Source organism: Dasypus novemcinctus, chromosome 2, assembly GCF_030445035.2.
Source record: "Dasypus novemcinctus isolate mDasNov1 chromosome 2, mDasNov1.1.hap2, whole genome shotgun sequence".
Lineage (NCBI taxonomy): Eukaryota > Metazoa > Chordata > Mammalia > Cingulata > Dasypodidae > Dasypus > Dasypus novemcinctus.
The window spans coordinates 68720164-68743634 of record NC_080674.1 but is presented as its reverse complement, the minus strand read 5'-3'; the positions used below and the strand labels follow the sequence as shown (position 1 = coordinate 68743634).

General features: G+C 39.3%; 1 protein-coding gene across 9 annotated transcripts in view; it reads right to left on the bottom strand.

The window, feature by feature from the left end:
* Positions 1-23471, bottom strand: part of MAST4 (microtubule associated serine/threonine kinase family member 4) — a 632991-nt gene that overhangs the window by 115257 nt on the left and 494263 nt on the right. The gene's annotated exons all lie outside the window — the stretch shown is intronic.

Here is a 23471-nt window from a genome sequence, read left to right as displayed (position 1 = left end):
CATTCTCAAATTGCATAAAGAATAAGAGAAGTTAGGGAAGCGGATTTGGCTCAACTGATAGAGCATCCGCCTACCACATGCGAGGTCCAGGGTTCAAACACAGGGCCTCCTGACCTGGGTGGTGAGCTGGCCCATGCTCAGTGCTGATGCATGCAAGGAGTGCCGTGCCATGTAGGGGTGTCCCCCGCATAGGGGAACCCCACATGCAAGGAGTGCACCCTATAAGGAAAGCTGCACCACGCGAAAAAAATGCAGCCTGCCCAAGAATGGTGCTGCACACACAGAGAGCTGATGCAGCAAGATGACGCAACAAAAGGAGACACAGATTTCCAGTGCTGCTGACAAGAATACAAGTGGACACAGAAGAACACACAGTGAATGGACATAGAGAACAGACGTTTTTGGGGGGGGAGAGGGGAGAGAAATAAAAAAAAATAAAGAGCTAAGACTGATTACAGATAATTAAATTCTAAGGCAAAATCTGGAATAGGCATAAACAGAAATTTGTTGCCTTCTAAAGTGTGGAATAAAGTCCAAAGCAGTTTTTAAACATGAGTTCATAAATAAGAAACACTAGAATTTTATAGTAAATACTACGCATTGCAAATTGTCTGTCAATTTCATAGGCTGTCCCTAACTCATCCCTTAATCTCAATGTTCGGCTTGTCACAAACACATCGTTTTAAACCTGTTTTTCTAAGTCATTCTCCATTCTGTGGCTATTTCAAAGTGTCCGTACCAACCCTGCAATTCCTATGTGACTGACAATTTGGGATCTGATGCCATATTATTAGCACATGACTGACTGATGGCTGAAATTCACCACATTGTATTACAGTAATCCTGGCAAACAGGATATCACTGTGTGGTCATTCATTTGTTCAATAAACATAACTTGGGATTATAAATGGAGTTTAAAACCAAGAGGGGGGTGGGATAATTTCCTTGAGGGCAAGGATTACAAGGATTATATTTTACATTATATTGAATCCCTTTGGATCCCCAGAAAAATGCAGGAAAAAAAAATAATTTGAATAGAGATGTAGTGGTTTGAGTGATCGACTAAATATGGTTCCTGCCTTTAAGAAGTTTATAATTTCACGCAGAGCACAAACATACATATAGTCTAGTTTATAAGACTAAACTGATCCAAGAAGATATTATAATATAGTCCAATACTACTGAACTGATCAAGGTCATATATTACTGAATTGATCAAGGACACATATAACCACGAAAGCACATGAAGAGCTGACCAGGTCTGTGGTGCTGGCTGCATAGTGTGAAACATCTTACTGGGAAAACCTACACACAAAGCACTCCGACTGAAATTACAATGTGATAATCATTCAAAATAAAGGAGAGGGCATAGCATAATGGTTAAAGTCAAGTAAGGGCTGGGAATGATACGATGGGATTTACAGAAGCAGGGTAGATTCAACTGCCAAAAATGTTAGAAGTAAAAAGTAATTAAGGTTCCTCAAAAAGTTACACAAAATTCCGATATGACCAAGAAACTCCACTCCTAGGTATAAACCTTGTTAGGGGCCAATGAGCTTGAATTTAAATTTTAAAATAACCCCATAATTTTCATGGGGATGTACTGGTGTGAGTGTGAAATATTTATTAAATAATACACAGCATAGTGTGGACTTAGTAAGGGGTGCGTGGTTTTCACCTGACTGGCAAAGGGGTCTGTGGAACAGAAAAGGTTAAGAACCCCTGCTGTAAACCCCAAAGAACTGAAAACAGAGGCTTCCACAAACATGTGTATACCAATGCTGATAGAAGCATTATTTGCAACAGCCAAAAGGTGGAAACAACTCCAGTGTCCATCAACAGATGAATGGATAAATAAAAAGGGCACATAAGCAGAATGGAAAATTTAGTCATAAATAGGAATGAAGTTTTGATATATGCTACATGGATGAACTCTGAAAACATTATGTTAAGTGAGAGGAGGACAAAAAAGGACAAATATTATATGATACCACTTACATGAAATATCTAGAATAGATATAGAGAGAAAGTAATTAGAAGTTACCAGGGGCAGGAGGGAGTGGGGACAGGGGTTTTAATGCTTAATGGGTACAGGGATTCTTTTTGGGATGATGAAAATATTTTGGTAATGGCTGGTGGTAATGGTTGCAACACTGTAACTGAAATTAATGCCACTGAACTATACACTTAAATTGGTCAATATGCCTATATTATTCTCTCATTTTATTTACATTGCTTCCTTTCTTCCTCTTAAAGAGTTCACCTGGAATTTGTTTTTATATAAGATTTAAACTAAGGATATAACATTGTGGTTTTTCCAAATAGCTAATTGACCATCATCATTTATTGAACAATGCTACTTTTCTCCCAATTTTTCAATGCTACTGTTTACCATATTTTAAGTTCTACTTTTTCATTGTTATATTCTGACACTCTTAACAGATTTCAAATTATGTGATGACTTTTAACGTAAGTTTAAATATTGCTCTTTTATATTAGAATTTCTATCTTCCAGATAACCATTGGCCATTTATTTGGTTAATTAGCAAAAATGATTTTGAGATTTTGATAAGGCTTGTATTTTTATTTACAGATTATTTTTAGAGAATTTATATCTTTTCAATGTTGAGTAATCCCACTGAGGAATATCGACTTATGTAAGTATTCATTTATAGCTTAGTAAACTCTTCTCATTTTTGTCATATCAAGTCTGCAAAATTCCTGCTTGAGATTTTTAAAATTAATAATTACTTTAATTATATAATATTATATTGCTATTGTGAATAGTATGTCCCAACATTTATACCTCTTATTTAACTTTCTTATTTAGTTGCATTGGCTATCATTTCCATAAAAGTTTATTTATGAAAATAATGGAGCTATAATGAGCACCTCTGCATTATTGCTGACTTTAATGAGAATGCCCCCCTCCTATCTGAATAGTAAATGTGATACTGGGTGTTGATATGGAATTATCCTTTTAGACCTATTTTATTAAGGCTTTAAAATAATCAATATTGGTTACTTCACTTACCAAAAGCCTTTTTAAAATGTTGGGTATCTCTAATAAACACATCTTTGTCCATGAATATTAAAAAATAAGTGGCCAACATGGAAAATTGTGTGTTTTGTTATCACAATACAAGTACTTTTAAAAAAAGTAATTAAAGGGCCTATTTCTCAACTCCTGTGAATTTTTAGTGCAATTTTACCTACAGTTAGAATCACAGTCTACATACCCACTCTAGGAACCCTAGGGTATTGGGACAGATGATCTCTTTGCAAGATCGTCATTATGGGCTGGGAGAGTCCATAATGAAGATGACTTCTAGACTTGTGATTAATCACGTAGCACACAATACCTTACACTTCAGACTAAAGGCCGATAATAAAGATCGTTCCTACTTAGGATGAGGGTGGGAAGAGAGTGCTAGGACGGCAAGGTAATTAATTCTGATCTAAACATTGAAATGCATGTGTTCAAGGGCTGATGCTGGTCAAATATGGTATAAAGTCATTCAAAAACTCCTATGGTCTAATATCCTTGCCCTTTTGAAAGGCTAAAGAGTGGCCATCACCTGCTTGGCCTATCTAGAGGTGGAAGATGGTGGATCCAGTTGTATACTAGGTAAAGAATCAGAGTCAAATACCTCTCTGAGTCTGAAACTGAAGGCCATGTGCTAAAGGCAGTTGTGGTCAGAGACCAAAGATATGTCTACAGACATTCTGGGGAGTTAAGAGAAAAAACAACAAGAAAAGAAAAAAACCATAAATTAATGTTTTTCTAAAACTCCACTTTACAAGTGGGTGTGTGGGGTACCTTTAACTCCCATGTTTCATACTCCATATGGATAAGTTACAAATTGATCATTTTTTCTCAGTAGCAGAAAACCCAGTTCAAAATTAACTATAAAATTTATTTCTATAATCAATTTTAGTTAATGGCATTGGATTATCCTCAGTTGACCCATGATAAGAAATTAAATCTAAAACATACCTTAGAAAGTAGTGGCAGCACAAACCAGAGTAAATGCAGTAGCTTAAATCTAATGTTCTAATCTCCTTTTCTGGAAATCCCATAATGAAATTTTACTATTAACTTCTTTCCCTGGTCCCTCATCTCAGCCCTTTCATTGCTTTTAAGAAGTGTTCATAGGCTTTAGAAAGCTGGATCAGATTTTCTGATATCCAAATATTTGCTGAAGTGGTATAATATTGTTTTATGCATTCCATCCTTCTCCATATAGAAATTGAATCTCAGTTTAACTTGTGAAACCTAGAAATAGTTAATTTGGTGAATATATTTTAGTCTACTTGTATAATTTAGTTACAGAGCTAAAGACTACTCATAAAAATAAAAAATAATCCTTCTTTCTGGTTCAGAGGATTCAGGAACTGTTCCTTTCTGATCCACGAAAGGAAGGGGAGTCTACTTCTGTGACACTGAATTTCCTTTAACAATACTCAACAGAAATTCATTTCAAGCCCAGAACTAACAGCATGACAATTTAGCACCCTTCAAGTTCTAAAGCATTTTGCTTTTATTTAACAGTTTGGCATAACACTTTGCCCACAAGTGAACTGTCCCTGATTCCATGTGCCTCCACAATCAGAACACAAACATGAAAACATGTAAAGCTGACATCAGAGCTCTGCTTTGTTCTTTTTGGTGAGGAAAAGTGATGTGGCAAACAGCCAGTATGTTTCTGTTCAGTATTTTTTGTTACTAGCTGCTCCCAATTCAGTATCTTACAAAATGACATTCTGTTAGTGACATGAACGTCAAAGCTGTGATAATGGGCAGAAGTAGAAGAAAATGTTTCTTAAATGGAGAAACAAGAGGAAAACTGCCAAATGGATATTAAAATTAGTCATGTGTTCATTCCATACTTCAATACTTAGTTCCCTCCTATTTGTTTCTAGCATGAAAGGAAAGTAGCCCTCTATGGAAAAAATAATAGCCCACCTTGGTGAAAACACAGGAAAAAACAAGAGGTCACAGGAATGCTTTGCCTTAATTAACCTGGCAGATGTCTTTTCTTTTTCTTCTTTGTATCCACTTACGCTTTCTTCGTCAGTCTTACATCTTGCAAAGATGAATTTGGGCACAAGGAACCGATTTTGTTGCTAAAGACAGGAGGACTGGGGAGATACCAGAACATGTTGGCCTTTAAGTTGCTCAACACTCAGTCTGGGTAATGAAGGCTCCTTGCTGTTGTCACTTGTGTGCCGAGTAGTAGAATTTTAAGTCTGGAAGATGATGCGGTGACTTCCTAAGATGGCACCACTGATTATTGGTAAAATAGAGTACAAAGAGGGAGGTCATGGGACTTGCACAACCAAGATCCATTCCAAGTTAGAAATCTGCATTATATGTACAGATGTGTTTACTTCTTATGTGAATGTATCCTAATTCTATTCCACAAAGGAAAAGGCCATTCAATTTTAGATTACATGGACTGGCTGTTTCTTAAGAGAGTACAGTGATGTAACATAAGGACCTTGTCAATGGTAGATGTGGTTTCAAATTCCACTCTGCCACTTGCACTAGCTATGGAACCTCTTTAAGCTTCATTTTACTTATCTGTACAATGGGGATAAGAGTATCAACTAACTCAGAAGACTTGTAGTGATTAAATGAGATAAAGCATGCAAAGAAATCATATTGCTGGACACAAAGCAAGTGCTTCATAAATATTACTGTCAAAATAAAACATTTGGTCTTTTTCTCTTACACATGTTCTCATGCATGTAAGTATTCAAGCTTAGAATGCTACACTAAGACTTTCCCTCAAGGATCTTGGAACAAGAAGCCTAAGACTGCTGATAAAATTAACTGCTACATCAGTACATTGAAATAAGCAAAAGCTAAAGAGTTGGTTCTAGAGCAGCAAGATGTTAGAGTAACCCAAATGTAAATATTAACATAGATATAGAAAGACTATGCCAAAAGATGGGTGATGGGTTGTTGGCCTTAGAAACATAGAAAAGCAAGTTTCAGAAGCCCAAGTTCAAAGTGTCCATCCGAAAACTGATCAAGGACTTCAAAGTGGTAAAATCAAGAAGGGACAGGTAAGGGACTGAACCCAGCAGACTTCAGTGTTTCAAACCAATTGTTGAGAACATGCTGTGCATGAACCCACTTTAGCCCAATGCCCAGAATCCTTTTAAACCATCTAATATACCTTGCCTGCTACCATACGTCCCCTAAAAACTTCTGACTAGCTTCCCAGGCATGTCTGCTAAAGTGCAAATAACAAGAACAATAATGCTGGCTGTTAATATTAACTAAGGGACAGACAACGGTTTCATCTTCATATGACAATCCAATGAAGTGGGATTTATTTTTATCCACACTTTACAGATGTGAAAGTTGAGGAATGTTAAGAAATGTGCCCATGAAGCTCACAAAGCTAATAAGTGGCAGAAACATAATTCGAACCCAGGCAGTCTATCTTCAGACCATTTTGCTAGACTGTCTGCAAAACAAAGAACAAGAATTTTAAGAGGCTTAAATTCTACTTATCCTTGTAAATTTTTATTTCAGCATTCTGGTTGTATACATAAATCTTAGGAGTTTGGTTACTAGGAATCCATGCCTAAGAGATGGAGCTGTTCCTAGGGTATCAATCAAAACAGACTTTTGAGCCTGCAGCTGGAGAGTAAGAGGGAGGGTGTGGGTCAAGGTATCAAGTCTGGCCCAGGTGGACAGACACCCCAACATCACCAAGTGGTGCAGGCTTTTGATGCCAGGATACACATGAATACACATTTTTCAGGCTGTGGTAGACAGGTACAACGTCATGACTTAGACAGTTCTCGCCTCTGCCGTGCATTCTGAAGGGTCCACAGGCAGATGACCCAACACACGGATTATCCATGGCAAGCAGGCACTTCATCCTGATCTGTGCCCAAACCAGCTGGTCTAGTCAGACACAATAGGGGAGGAAATTGTGTGTAAGCATGTGTGCAACAGATTTTTTGTTTCACTGTTACTAAGTGGATTTCAAAATCAAATCCAAATTTCTGTCAAGCCTCCTTTTAATATGGCTTCCTTGCTTCTCTATTTCTTGATAATCGTCCCTTTAAATATGGAGAACCCAGAAATTATATGTGTGATACGAAGTTGTAGGCACTGAATCTGGAGGAATGAACTAATTGCCACATTGTATTTAACAATATGCATTAGGAAGCTAACTTGGTCAACAGCAGATCTAAAGCTATCAGATGATAAGCTACATTGACAGTATTACTGAGACAAATATTTTCTTAACGTAAATATTTTTAAAAAGATATTCCTCAAAATAAAAGAAACTCAACATTTTACTAAAAGCAACATATTTATGACTCCTATAACCTGGGGCCTGAAAGCTTGGATTCTTTTGTTAAACTTACTCCTTCAAAATGTCATTCCCCTTTGGCCTGACATCTTCCTCATTCTTGCCCTCTAAAGAAAAACCCCAGACTCTAAGAGAGCATGTGCGAGGATGTGTCTGTGTGTAGAAAGAGGTCTCACTATTTGTGTGAATTAGATTAAGGTGACGGCAAGAGTTCATTCAATTTAGAGGGTCATGAAGGCTTCAGATATGAAAGCAAAGTTTAACTCTGGCTTCCCTCACCTTTAAGTCTCTGTCTTGCCTATGATGGGCATGGCCACCTGTTTCTCACAGGTTCCACCTCATGTTTAAAGAGGTGACCTCATTCGTCCCTAGTCAGGGATTAGGTCCTTATTAGTAAATTCCCTGAGATCCAGGATAACACACCAAACCCACCTCCTCGGCACTGTATTCACTAGACACTCAGTCTTGACTCATTTTGCATTCACTGCAGTGACTCAGAGAGTTCCTGTTCATTGTGCCCCTGGATTCCTGTTTATTAAAACTATGGAATCCCTGACCTTCATGTGGAAACAATTCCATGTAGAAATTAAATGGTACAGAGTGATGATACCCTGTGTGAACTTTTCATACTGAAAGGATCCTGAATAACTCATCCACATGAAATAAATTGCGACATTAAGACCAGAATTAGGATACCCTGACTTATTAAAAACAAATCATTGAGACTATGAAAGAAATGAATGTGAACTCTTCCACTGGCTGTTGCTACTTATTATTTTTCTGAATAGACCTTAAATCCCATTGAAAGAGCAAAACACATATGAAAACCACAATGGCACTAACCCATCTTGAAAACAAAATTGTCAATAGCTACCAAGTGAGTCATTCCTGTGGGCTGGTGGTTATGTCATATTTTCATTCACAGCACAATCATAAAATTGTAGGGCTCACTTATATACCAAAAAAAGTGTTTTCTACATCCTTAAAATAACCATTCTGTCTTCAGAGGCCTGGGTCTTTAGATGCTGACTACACTGACTGTTTATTACATGGCACCAATATTTCTGAACTCACAAACATATATACTAAGGAACCAAAACACATGTGCTATCAGCTCTTCTGCCTCATGGATAGTACACCAAATTTTTTTGCTATGTATATCAAATAGTAAATAGTTTCTCGTTTTACTTGAACGCACAAACAACTATTTTATAATAATTGAGAGGACAACAGATAAGTTATAAGCTATGTCATGCTGCATTTCTAGAAAACAGAGACTAGCGTACAGTTAAACAAGTTCATAAGACTAAGTTAACTCACGCTCCCCTCCATCAATATAACCATCAACTTGGTTTTCTTGTTTTAACTCTGAACGTGTTTGTCTAATGTGTAAGTTTATAATTCTTGCCAAAAATCCCCCAACATTTTTAAGAGTGTCTCTGCCCCAGGCAGAGGGAGGACTGGTACAAGGACCCAAAGTCGTGCTTAGGAGTTTGCAATCAGGAAATCTGGGGAGGGAGATATTTCCCTGAGTTTTTAAATAGCTCCATTGTTAGTTAGGAGACATTGTGTAATTGGGAGAACAAAATAAAAGCTGCCTACCCAAGATTTGACAGAAACTAGGCAGCCATATTAAAAATCAAAACTAAATACCAAAAATAAAAATCAACATATATTATCACCTAAACTTGAAATGCAGCTGTTAGAGAAAGTTTTCAATTTCTAGGTAGGCAAATGGTTCCCATCTCAATCAGGTTAAGGTATTTTCCGAAGTAGGTAATGTAGAAAGTAAAGATACTCCACAAGGGAGTCATTCTGTCATTGAGAAATACTAAATAAGGAAGTGGGGAAGGGGCGCAGGTCCTAACCAATAATTAATATTTGTGTTCTAGGTTTTTTGTTTCTGTTTTTTAAATACTGGCAATGAGTCTGGTATCATTGTTAGAAAGAATTAATGGTATATTAATTATAAATGACAACTCTATCCCCCAAACCTTCCTGGCCCTCAGTGCCACAGTCTTGTTTTAGAGATTAGTCATCCCTTGATTGTTAAGAATTCCTCTTAGAGAAAGGACTTTGATTACTTTTCTGCCTCCTCTTCTAATATGATTTTACCTCAAAAAGGTTAATCCCTAACTCATCCAGAGAAATAGTTTGTATAGAAATGAAGAAAACTGCTTCTCTAATATTTTTAATGTTTCTTTAAAAATGGATAAGATCCAATAAAAGAAATAGGCATGGTGACATTTCATAAAAAAGCTCATTTTTTAGTTATTCTGGTCCATATGAAACCAAATGCTTTTATGAACGAAATGAAATAAACACGTACTCCACAATAATGACCGAGTTCTGCCTGGGCCACATTAGCCTGAAATCAAATGAGGAAAAAGCCCAGAACTGAGAGAAGAAAGAGTGGTACAAAGAAGGGCCAGGACTGGGACTTCAAGGCCCTCTAAGAAGGGAAAAGCCGTGCAGTGTTTTAGACGACACCTTCTCTACCTGACCACTCATTTTTCATTGATCACTTAACAACTTCAGAATTAGAGGCCTCCTCTCTGGGGAAGTGATTTATTTTTAATCATGTAAATTCACCACACCGTCCCTCCATACACACACTCATTGTGGGATTTTTATCGGAGATGATAGAGAATAAAGAATAATGGAGAACATCCTAAAAAGCTTGAGTAAAGTTGTTAAATAAGCCATGCTACAACTATAAAATGGAATCTTATTTTTTTTTAAATGGTTACAAAGGCATGGGTGAAAACACAGAATCCAAAGTTTCATATCAACATCTTGTAAGTCATGTTAAAAAATATATAGAATGCAAAGAAAACTAATTGGAAGGAAATGTGCATTAATTATAGTGATTACTTCTCAGTAGTGGGAACACAGAGGTGTGTGAATGTATGGGTAGGTGCTTTCATTTTCAAAAAAGTTAATCATGAATACTGTAACCTATTCATCTAGAAAAATGCATGTGGTTTTATAAAGAAAAATCAATGTCTTTCTTTTAATATTAATCGCTATGATTCCTAAGTGGAAAGGAGGGAGGTACAGAGAAACAACAAATACATCCTGTGACAGGATAATTTATTGAGACGTTAATTTGTGGTATTCTACCTCCTGAAGAAGGAGGAAAGTGTTTTCTCTTTCCCACATTCCAAGAAGTCTCTGTGTTCAGAGTCTGGGCTGCTGGGCTTTAGGGAATCATTAATGGGTTTTGGTTTCTGGAGGGAAGCAGAAGCTGGGAGGCTGCCTGAAGGCAAGCTCTCCTCATGCCCAAACCTTCTCTAAGAAACTGCTGACTGAGAGATACGCACATAGGGGATGGGACAGATGGAACCTCGCAAGCCTGGAAGTCGGGGTTACCTTTCCTGAAACTGGGGTGGGAGTGAGGGGTGCCAGTGGTATAAGGTTGTAAATCTGATCATGTGACTGACCTCACCTGTGTCCACGTCTTTCTCACAAAGCCAAGGAATGACCAAGTGACGGCCCCATGGTGGGCATGTGTATTTCTGGGTGATAAAGATGAACAGGATGCAGAGAGCAACAAGAGCCGTGCCTGTTTGGGAAGTACTAGGTAAATACGTCTCTGCCTAGGAGCACCTTGTCCAATCTTAGAACAGAACGTCAGAACTCACCATTTCTTTCCATGGGTTACAAGCATCTTAGATGACCAGGAAGCAATTCCCGGTTTCCGTATCATTTAGCCATAGTATAGAAGTTACAGCACATAGGTATAGCAGAAAAAAAAAAAAAAAAAAAAGATATGCCAGATCCTGCTTAGCTGAGAAGTGCCAGACAGCCTAACTCACTCCACAGCAATTCAAAATCCCAGCGATGACCAGAATTGTCTTTTAGGCAATCATCAGTAAATGACATCCCTTCTCAGAACCCAACTTTAAACATGAAAACAGAAAAAAAGCCCAGAATGCTGACTGCACAGGTTACAAATGGAAGAAATTGTTTGTGCCCCTTTAATTATAATCCAATGGCTACTGGCTGTGTAGACACAGAATTGCTAATCAAAGGCAGGTCTGGCCCAATGCTAATAGTTATTAATGATGTAGGGAAGACACAGCCACATTTTGGCAGGTTTGGTCACCTCAAAAAAATAATGTGGCCAAATGTAAAAAGGTTGCCTTGTGTTAAAATGCCAATAAAAACCTCATTTACAATTCTGGAGTTTCAGAGTCTTGAAAGTAAACTCAGGTAATCTCAAGAGTTTGCTCTGAACCATTCCTTCATGGGAACCATTCTTATTTTGGTTTTTAATTAATCCCCTGAGTTACATGAGTGCAATAATAAATGAAAATTCCATATTTTTAGAATATCCACATGGAGACACGATTTATATAGTGCCAGACATAACCAGCTACTCTAAAATAATAAAGAACTCTACAGATGTCATCTTTTCCCAGCATTCATTGTCAGATATATTCACTCCTTTTGGAGCTTTAATTGCTGAATTTATATTAGAATGGTGATTACCATATTGCATTGGAATATAACGTGTCTCACATTCAATTTGCAGAAAACTTACGAAGTTGAATTTGCAATGCTGAATCTAACTAGAATCACACTGTCACACGTGAAGAAAGTATAAAGCTCCCACTATTTGGGTTAGTGTATATATCACCCTCTTCACCCCCAACAACACATCTACTTGTGTTATAACTTAGCATGGACTCCCATCCATTTCCCTCCTGCACCTTCTCCAAAGGTTGCAGAAATGCCATGCTTTTGTGGTTGCTGAGAGCATTTGAGTCATGTTAGAAGCTCAGGGCCCAGAAAAAATATGTTCCTTTTCAACACCCCATCTAAAGGCAGCTTAGCAGAAAATGTCTAAATAAATATAATAACTAAGGAATGAGTCTAAATTCTCTAGGTGTAGCTTGTGATGGCACCATAACAAAAGATAAAAGCCTTTTAGGTAAGTTGCTTTAAATGTTGAGATGGCACAAAGCCAGATAAGACAGTTCATACTTAAGTCACTAGCCAACTGGCTTATGCTCTAGTTTCTTGCTTGAAATATAGTGTGGTTATGAAAAGTACATGGCATGACTAGGCTTCACTGAAGACCAAATAGAAATGAAATACAGCTTAAAAAAACTTGTTCTCAGACTTCGTTGTTTATATGCATGCCAGGTAGACAGTCTATGTAGATACAGATTCACAGTGCCATAGTATTTTATAATAAACTGATACTTTCTTTTGAAACAAACCTTTAGTTTATCACAGTAAAAGGGGGCTAATGCAATGATAAAGGTGACAACTATAACGAGAAAGTAGACACAGGCAGACTGTCAACACACAGTAGAGTCAAAGTTAATCAATTTATCATATTGCAAAATCTAGAGCATTCTGCTGTAACAAAATTCATAGGGCATGGAAGCGGATGTGGCTCAAGTGACTGAGCTCCCACCTACCACAAGGGAGGGCCTGTGTTTGGTTCTTGGTACCTCCTGGAGAAAACAAGCAAGACAGCAAGCTGGCACAATGGACAGGCACAGCAAGGTGACACAACAAGAAGACACAAAGAGGAAAGACAATGAGAGACACAACAAAGCAGGGAGCTGAGGTGGCTCAAGTTATTGAGAGCCTCTTTCCCACATGGAAGGCCCCACGTTCAGTTTGTGGTGCCTCCTAAAGAGAAAATGAGCAGACAAAGAGAGGAGATAGCGAGCATAAACAGTGAAGGGGGGGGGGGGATATAGGGCACCACACATTGCTTCAACATTGTAGCACTGCTTTACTAATACAAACTAGCTTTCAGTTACTTTAGAACTAGCTCCTTCTCTTAATTTTGATCAGGAGCTTGTTTCTTGGTTTAAAAGCAGAGGGGTATTTTCTAAACTATAAACCATGCCTATGTTGCAAAATATGAAGGCAAACTAGCTTAACCCAGCTCCGATTTTTTTTCTCTACTCAGCTTCCCCAAAAGGAGAGGAATCTGTTAACAATCTAAAAAAAAAAAAGTACAAAGAAATTAAGATCCAAATAAAGTAATGCTCACAACTATCAGCAGAGAACAAAATTCCACTGTTATTTTAATGTTAATAGCTGCAACTTTTGAAAAAGTGCTATCAAGTCAGCAAGAGGGTTTTTTTTTTTTAAGGGTAAGTTTTTCACAGTAAAAACTAATTAACCGTCAAGAAAATTCTATTCTATTCATCAAATGCTTTTTTTAATTCATCCATACACTTAAAGTAAGACTTTTCACTCCTAATTTGAGTCTTTATATATGTTTAGCCTAGGGCAAAGGATAATAAATAAATATTTACATCTATTATTTTTCCTAAGGCATAATGTAATTATCTGAAACAATGATGGATTGAAATGCATCTTGTGTAGGTATAAATATGGACTATCCCTCCTCATTCATTGCTGTCTGTACACTGTTGGGCATGAAACAGCAATAAATCTGAGCTACTACATGTTATTTGCAGTTGCTATGCATTTGTGAGTTTCTGTAGATTTATACTTAGTAAAACAAACAGTATAATACACATCGTTCTCTTATTTCTAGTGTTTATAATTATGTTATTTTCAATAATTTTTTCACTATTTACGTAAAGTCCTAAAGCCTACTGCTCAGAGTAGACAAAGTTAGGTAAGAGGTACTCCTTATTTTGGTCCTGATGTGAAATATACTCTACACTTCTCCACATTGAAAAATGATGTTTAAAGCTGTTATCACTCTAAAATGTTTCCTTTTAGGTCTCCTAGGAGACACTGTAAGCTCTTTGCAGGCAAGCACATATCTTATTCTTTTTGTGACCCTGGTACAATACCTGGTCAAAAAGGGAGTAAAATGGTGTTGAACAAATGAATTACATGTAAGAATAGGCTAAAAAAAAAAAACAGGAAAATTTTTCTGAAAATGGGGAAGAGTTGGTCAAAATAAACCTTGCCTTAATATACTAAAACCTGCCTTCTTAAATTCATGAAACTTACCAATTTACAGTATTTCCACAGAACCCTAAAATCTTAGAAAGTAGTGATTATGGTTCAGTCTGTGCTGATTATTGAGAGGTCTACAATGTCAGATTCTATCCTTGCCCTCCAGGGCCTATCTAAAACTGATTACATGGACAATGGAATACTTCATAGAAAGATTTAGGCAACTATAAATACTCCAAAAGACACTATAGGTTAAGGGATTAAAACAAATGGGGCAAGAGTTTTTGCAAGGGGGGCAGATCAGATTGCTTCTTTAAGCATACTTTGAATGCAAGTGACAGAAGTAGGTCACAATGAGTAAGTAAATTTTCCACTGACTCATTTCCACATGAATTATGAGCAGCGAAGGATACCAGTGATCTAGTTCTCTACCTGGAAGAGCTGTACAAATTAGTTCTCTAATGCAAGAAGATGCAATTAAAATTGACTCGGCAGGGAGGACCATCCTCCTCATCTATAAACAGGTCAATAGGGAGTAACGCCAACAGGTCTGAAACAAAAAACATATCCGTGACAAAAATCTTCAAGTATTTAGAAATTCTAACAACTTAGATTGTAGGTTTGTGGAGTGATTCCTGCTCTTTCTCCACTAACACATCAGTGTAAGAAGCTTCAATGAGATAGCACCAAGTAACATATATTAGACACATACACACATAGACCACACACACACACATATATGTGAGTGTGTGTGTGGCATATATGACTTTGTATTTTCTCCCCCAACCCTTCCAGCTCCCCAAGTTGCAGCAGCATTCCTGGACAGTTAAAAAGGCAAGCCTTAGGAACTGGTTGTAAACTCCTGACTGATCAGTAAAACTTTAACACTGAACTCTTTAGAATCCCTGCTGCCCCTCAGGTGCCTTCCCCACCTGCATGTGGATATGCATTAGAAAATACCCCTCTCATTTTGCAGAGGGCATGGACAACTGAGCTTGGAAAAATGCTGTCTCTCCTCCCACAGGGATGAAGACCCCACATAAGCCCCCTAAATAAATGCTTACTGCCCACCAAGCTGGACTTGTCCGAGTCTCTCTTTGGTCTGACATATCTACTTCAGTTCGGCGGGAAGCTGTCATTTTTACACAGCTTATCATATTTGGGACAGTATAACTGTATTAGTCAGGACTGATCATTCCAGCCAGTACAGTAATTCCCTTCTTTGACTGTTGATTCAGAGGTAAAGGGAGCCCAAAGTGGCCAGGTGGCAGTTTTAACTTTCAGTTCAATGGAATCATTGTTGTGTTCCCTGGTGACAGCTCTCCTCCTTTTGGGACTAAAACTGGTAGACCAGCAGAGTTTGAGGTTGCAGGGACAGGAAGCAAAAAATTTTCCCAGTGGGTCACCAGGGGTAATAGTGAATGATGCAACTCCCATTTCCGTCCCTTGATTCCTGGACCCTTGGATGCTGGTTATGGGAGAAAGAGCATCATGGAGTGGACATCATGGAGTGCACAGCCTCCTGGAGAACACTGCCCCAGCCCTGCAAGGTACTGCCACCTAACTGGTGCCATAACTTAGTCTTCAAAAGGCTCTTCCACCATTCTATCAGTCCAGCTGCCTCAGGGTGATGGGGATCATGGTAAGACCAGTGAATTCCATGGGCATATGCCCATTCCCACACATCATTTGCTGTGAAATGGGTTTCTTGATTGGAAGCAGTGCTGTGTGGAATGTCATGGGGGTAGATAAAACATTCAGTAAGTTCACAGATGGTAGTTTTTGAAGAAGCATTGCATGCAGGAAATGTAAACCCATATCCAGAATATGTGTCTATTCCAGTTAAAACAAATCGCTGCCCCTTTCATGGTGGAAGTGGTCCAATGTAGTCAACCTGCCACCAGGTAGCAGGCTGGTCACCTTCAGGAATGGTGCCATACCGGAGGCTGAGTGTGGGTCTCTGCTGCTGGCAGATTGGGCACTCAGCAGGGGCTGTAGCCAAGTCAGCCTTGGTAAGGGGAAGTCCATGTTGCTGAGCCCATGCATAACCTCCATTCCTACCTCCATGGCCACTTTGTTCATGAGCCCACTGGGCAATGACAGGAGTGGCTGCTGCAGCTGACCAATTTCGGGTGGTACCTGCATATCATGCAGAACCTTCTGTAAACCAGGCCTGAGTTTTCTCTTCCTCAGTCAACTCATTGTAAGGGACTCCCCAAGAGGCCAAAGGTTGTGGTCTGGGAAAGAGAAGGTAACATGGCAGGGGTGGTGACCATGGGCATTTGGGCTACTTCCTCACTTAACTTACTCATGCCCTTAGGACCTGCTCCAGCCCGATCTTGTATATACCACTTCCACTTTACTATGGAGTGCTGCTGTGCACGCCCAACTTTATGGTTTGGTGGGTCAGACAATACCCAGCTCATGGTAACTTGATGGACCATGGTTAAGCATTCACTCTCTACTAAGGCCCAGTAGCAGGCCAAAAGCGGTTTCTCAAAAGAGGAGTAGTTATCTGCAGAGGATGGCAGGGCTTTGGTCCAAAATCCTAAGAGTCTGTGCTGTGATTCTCCTATAGGGGCCTGCCAAAGGCTCCAGACAGCATCTCCACTTGCCACTGAAACTTGCAGCATCATTGGATCTGCTGGATCATGTGGCCCAAGTGGTAGTGCAGCTTGCACAGCAGCCTGGACCTGACGCAGAGCCTCTTCTTGTTCCAGGCCCCAATCAAAACTAGCAGATTTTCTGGTCACCCAGTAAATGGGCTGAGTAGTTGATTAATACAATAACATATAGGTCTGCATTTAGATTTGATAGGGAAAAAAATTGGTGATTTTTAATACAAATTCATTTATTTTAGTGCAAATGGAGCATACCATTGTAAATGTCAAAACAGTCATCATCCATTATAATAGGGTCCAGCCAATCTTGCCGACTTATCCAAAGTTCACTGCATGAATGATCTGAGCCCTCGGTCCCCAGACAGAACTTAAAATATGTCCTTATTAAAAAATTCAAGGGCAATAAATCAGGTTAAAGAGGCGTCAAGAGATGACCTCCTCTGCTCTTACTCAGGAAAAGGCCCAGTGTTTGCTACCAGCAGCCAGTGAGCTGACAGTTTCTGTCTCTGCAGAGGACACCAGGATGGGCTGGTACCATGGAAAGTGTTGGGCTCCACCCACCAGAAATTTACATTAAAATAAGTCTGTTGAATAAATGCAAACATTTTACAGCACTGGGAGATCAAGCACCGATGAAGGTAAAAGCCTTCCTTCACACAGGAGAAAGTACCGTCCGCATTTGGAAGGATTCCACCCAAGGGACATCCGTTTTATTTTTCCCAGGAAAGGTAATGTATTAGGCAGCATCATCTATACTTTGAACAAAAGCAGTTAACTATTATCAGCCAGCTCTGAAGCACCAGTTGAAGCTATAAGGGAAAAAGTCATTATACAAAACTGGCCAGCTTCAGATCAACACCATGACCTTGGCCTTTTTAGCACAACGCCCTACTGGACCGAAACACTAAACAAATATGACATAAAAAAAATATAGCAATTGAGATATCCAGTGCTCTATAAAAGGAGACATTGTAAGAGTGAAATAAATATCCAAGATAGGCAAGTGCTGAGGCACAGAACATTGAGAAGACATGAGGTACTCCAAGGATATAAAGCACATATAGTTTTAATGTTTTGAACTAAAAACTCTTCTTACAGCTACAAAACAGAATGGAGGGGGCTAAAATCAACAATCTCATTACTATATACAAAACAGATTGTATTCTAAATCTCACCCCTTGGATTGTGACTGATTTGCCTTAGGCCTGCTCTGGAGTGATTTACAGAAAGGAAAAGGTATTTGTTTTCTAAGTTAAAATGTCACCAAGATGATCTATTTCTGACACCAGTGCTAGTTACTTCTTCAGGAACTAAACTGATGAATGTCACTTTACAAAAGCTATCCAGTAACCATCAGATGGTCATCTTGGAGCTCTCAGTACTGATCTGGGTCAAGCCAATGTGTAAAAGAAAAACAAACCCTCACTTATCAAATATTGCCTCTAAGACTGAAAAACAAAGAAGATACGGAATAGAGGTATCATGACTTGGTAGTACTAAATTAACTACAGAGTTTCTATATTGTATTGTCCTAGGAAATTATTTGTTAAATGACTATCTGTAAGGATGTGAATGACATTTATCTACTTACATCTAAAATATCTAAAATTTAGAATTTGGATTTACAATTCCCTAGATGTTCCTAAATAAATAACATTTAATATTATAACATGTAAAATCTTGGTAAAGTTCAACTTTAAATATGTCTATGCTTTTTCATTTAAATAAAAATATTTCATTAAATGGAATCTTGCAGTATGTAATTCAGAGAAGTTTGAAGTATCTAAAATAATGTATGATTTAGGATCAATTTTGTACAGTCCCATAGATAGTGCAAACTTTTTCCATCCACAGACATAGCCATTTCAATTATGTGGTTAATGATTATAAACGCAACAGGAATGAGCTTAGATTTGTTTTCTCGTTTTTCCTACCCTTTACCCATAAAAGGAAATATGCTTTCCTCCTAAAACTCCTACAATTCTATCCACTTCATTTTTTTTCTTCATGGACACAGCAATCATAGGACCAACAGAGTTTTCCGAAATCAAAAATTTTTTTCTGTTTTCATAGAGAAAAAGAAAGAAAACAAACACACACAAAACCCAATAATCAAAAAACACTATCACCTTGCCATGGAATTTTGCAACTCCAATTGTCTAATCAATTCCTATCATCCCTCTCCATCCTTATTTCCTTTTCCTTACAGATAGAAAATACAGATCATGAGAACCCCCAATATACTTTAAGGAAACCACTAGAAGTATAGTAAAATGTCAGCAGCTATCTGAGCTTCCTATGATCAAAGATGTTTAAATCCCAAATATTAATCCAAAGAAAAGAAAACACATATGACTATGGAAAGAAGCATAAGGCTCTATGGTTTGCCTTTTGTAGAAAACACTACCTATGACCACCTGCAAATCGTCTTCCCACCCCCATCTCTGTGTCTTTTGGGAACACGGAGCTCCAGAAGGATCAGAAACTTTCATTTAGTCTCTGAATTTAAGTAGCCCTTAGTCCTTGAAGATTCTGGAAGAGAAATATTCAACACTTGAACTTTGACACTCTTCATTATATGGACACTGTTAAAACCCCAACTTGGATCCCTTGCCTGTGCTCCAGAAGCACCCAACTGTCAGCAACACATCTCCACAGGCAAGCTGCAGAAGCCCAAACTGGAGTTATCATCTTCACCCTAACCTGTCCTCTCAATTTCAGTGACACCATATTCAACAACCAAAAGCAGAAACTAGAACACAAACTTCCCCTCTTTGTCCCTCCCTCACTCGAGTCATCCAATTAGTCATCCAGTCCTGTGTATTACACCTTCTGTCCATCTCCCTTCACACTCATGGTTGCCAACGTTGTGGCATCACCAGCTCCAGCCTGGATGCTTATAAAGCTTGACCTATGTAGCCTGCTCTTGCTAGGATAACACTGTTCAATTCCACAAAGCCAAACTGTGGTACTCTTCATTTTTTCCCCCTTAAAAAAAAAAAAGGTCAGTTCTGTACCAACTTCAAAACGCCCTCGTATATCCTAAGTTTGGGGGCGTGGTGATGTAGTAAAGGATTCCTAAACTTCTTCTGTCCCCTAAGTCTGTGGCATGGTAAGTGTAACTGAGTTCTCTCTCTGTGCAGTTGTGGGGATATTTGGAGGCTGAGCGCCGCCACTACTTTGACTTACACCATTTTGTCTATGCTTCTTCATAGGCGCCAGAGTTGGGAGTCTCTTAATGTCCTTTTAACGTTCCCTGGAGAGGGAAACGGACTTGGCCCAGTGGTCAGGGTGTCCGTCTACCACATGGGAGGTCCGCGGTTCAAGCCCCGGGCCTCCTTGACCCGTGTGGAGTTGGCCCACGTGCAGTGCTGATGCGCGCGAGGAGTGCCCTGTCAACCAGGAGTGCCCCCGCGTAGGGGGGTCTCACATGCAAGGAATGCGCCCCATAAGGACAGCCGGCCAGCGCGAAAGAAAGTGCAGCCTGCCCAGGAATGACACCGCACCCGCGGAGAGCTGACACAACAAGATGACTCAGCAAAAAGATACACAGCTTCACGCCCACTAACAACAACGGAAGTGGACAAAGACGACGCAGCAAATGGACACAGAGAACAGACAACTGGGGGAGGGGGGGAAGGGGAGAGAAATAAATAAATAAAATCTTTAAAAAAATAAAAAAATAAAGTTGCTAGAGGGATTCTTTCAACTACTTGGGCTTTCATTTGATCAGGAGCTATCATCTTCGAGTATTTTTCTTGGTCCATGATGTTGTTTGTTGAATTGGTAGTAGGCAACTGACAGGCTATTAGTCACAGAATCATACCCTTAAAGTAAGGGTTTTAGTGCAATTTTTTCAAGTGGCTTTGGATTTGAGGGTATGGCTACAGCCTGGACACCCTTTTGAGCTATCTCAGCTGAAACCTCTAGACAATTCTCTGGAAGGTATTACTGGGAAATAGAATGCCAGCCTCCTCCTTGCCCTACTCCAATTCATCCTCCAGTGCCAGGAATCTTTCCAATGGGCAAATATGACCTTATCTCTGCCCCTCTTAAAAAACCTTTCCGTGGCTCTTCCTGCCCTCAAGTGTTTATTCTGAACCTTGAAGTATAAATTTCAGGGCCCTGTTTATAATTCTAATTGAATTTCTCCTCAACTGTCAACACAAGGTCTCTCTGAATATCTATTTTTTCCCTTTGCCTGGAATATTCTCTTCCACTATTCACTGACCCCTCTAACACCCACCAATCTAGTTTAGTTCCATGAGAGCCCACTGTTCGTTATAAGTCCTTTGGATGTTCACAGAGCCCTCTACATTCCCCCAACACAGCATGGTGAAGAGGGGACAAGCACAGACATAACCACAGTATTATAAGTTCTTGTTCATCCTCTGTATCTTTCTCCCTTTATGCCCACCCCTGCCATGTTCCCCACAAAATGGTAAGATTTCAAGATGGTAGGAAGAATCTGCTTTATTCACCATTACCTCCCCAATGATGCCTGACATACAGAAGGTACTCAACTAGTATTTACCGAATTAATAAACAAGTAAGTGCAGAGGGTGGACAGCAGACTGCATTCAGCTCCAAACTCCAAGCCTCATCCCCTAAGTGAAATCTCCCCACCTTAGGCATACATTCTTGGTCTCTGTTGGAATAAAATTCATTTGAGGATATCAGATAAGATGCAAATGAATGAGGAAACTGACTATCCTAACTCTCAGAGGTATTTTTATTTTCAAAGGAGTGAAAAGAATCTTTCTCTCTATATCTATTTATATATATGTGGTTTCTGACATCGATGCCCCACCAGGAAAGGCAACATTCACAGTTCTTAAACTCAAAAGTGGTCCTAACAATAGATCCTACTACATAGGGCAGCTTCCAAGAAGTAAAAATGTTTCTTATCTCAGTTTCTTGAAACAGACTAGGACCCAAACAATTCCTTCTTTGATCAATTCCCAATCCATTCACAACCCATAAACCATTTTTTTATTTTTTATTTTTTTTAATTTTTTTATTTTTTATTGACTTTGTAATAATATTACATTAAAAATATATATGTGAGGTCCCATTCAACCCCACCCCCCCACCCCCCCTCTCCCCCCCCCCCCAACAACACTCGTTCCCATCATCATGACACATCCATTGGATTTGGTAAGTACATCTTTGGGCACCTCTGCACCTCATATACATTGGTTCACATCATGGCCCATACTCTCCTCTATTCCATCATGTAGGCCCTGTGAGGATTTACAATGTCCGGTGATTACCTCTGAAGCACCATCCAGGGCAGCTCCATGTCCCGAAGACGCCTCCACCTCTCATCTCTTCCTGCCTTTCCCCATACCCTTTGTCCATTATGTCCACTTTTCCCAATCCAATGCCACCTCTTCTATGTGGACACTGGATTGGTTGTGTCCATTGCACCTTTATGTCAAGAGGAGGCTCAGATTCCACCTGGATGCTGGATGCAATCCTCCCATTTTCAGTTGTAATCACTCTAGGCTCCATGGTGTGGTGGTTGTCCTTCTTCACCTCCATCTTAGCTGAGTGTGGTAAGTCCAATAAATCAGATTGTAGGTGCTGGAGTCTGTTGAGGCTCAGGATCTGGCTATTACATTGTCAGTCCAGAGATTCAAATCCCCTAAATATATCTTAAACCCCAACATTAACTGCACCTCCAGCACATTAGCATGAAAGTCTTATGAAGGGAGATCCCATCTGAGTCCAGATTCATCACACATAAACACCATTTCCAAAGAGGGGCCATCTGCCCTGGTAGTTAACCCCATCGGCCATGACCATAACTCCCATGGGTCTCTTTAGCCCTCAAAGGAACCAATATCTGGGGGTTGTATCTGCTTTATCTGTCTCTCTGACTCTGCTCAGTTGTGCATGAGGGCAAACCTTCTGCCAGCCTCCAGACTCTTTTTTAGAAACTCGTAGCCATATAAACTCATTTCTCCTTTCCATTTCCCCCTTACTTTAGGTCAAACAGCATTTTAAAGTCATGGTATTTTATGTAGACATGGATATTCTGCTGATCCGCATTGAACCTTCCGTATAAGGTCATTTTCCAGTTGCATCATCAGTTGGTAGTTGATAGTGGTCCCTCGTTGCCAGGGAGGCTCATCCCCGGTAAACCATTTTTTTAAAGAGTGAAAACCCTTACGGGGAAAAGGCTAATGATCTTTAGAGCATATAGAGTTTCAGCTTTTCCTTCTGGCATGTAAAACTTAAATTTGGAATAATCTAAAGAAAACTAGAAGGCTGTTCTCCTGCCTTCCCTATAGTCCTGTGCTCAATGGCCAGCATGCATCCAGGTATCATGGCTAAAACCTCATTGCTAAATGGTGTTTCTTTTTGCAGTTGTACCACCAGGTACCATCAGTCCAGTCCCTCTACACTCATTTGTGCACAACTCACACTAACACTCATCTGACATATGTAGGGATGCTATACAGCTAGAATCCACAGCACAGTTGGGACACTGAAGAAAATAAAGCACATCTGTATGAGCTTCTGGTCAAAACATATTTTACTTTGTTTTGTAATAATTATATATTTCAGTGAGTTTTGTACTACAGATTAATGTAAAGAG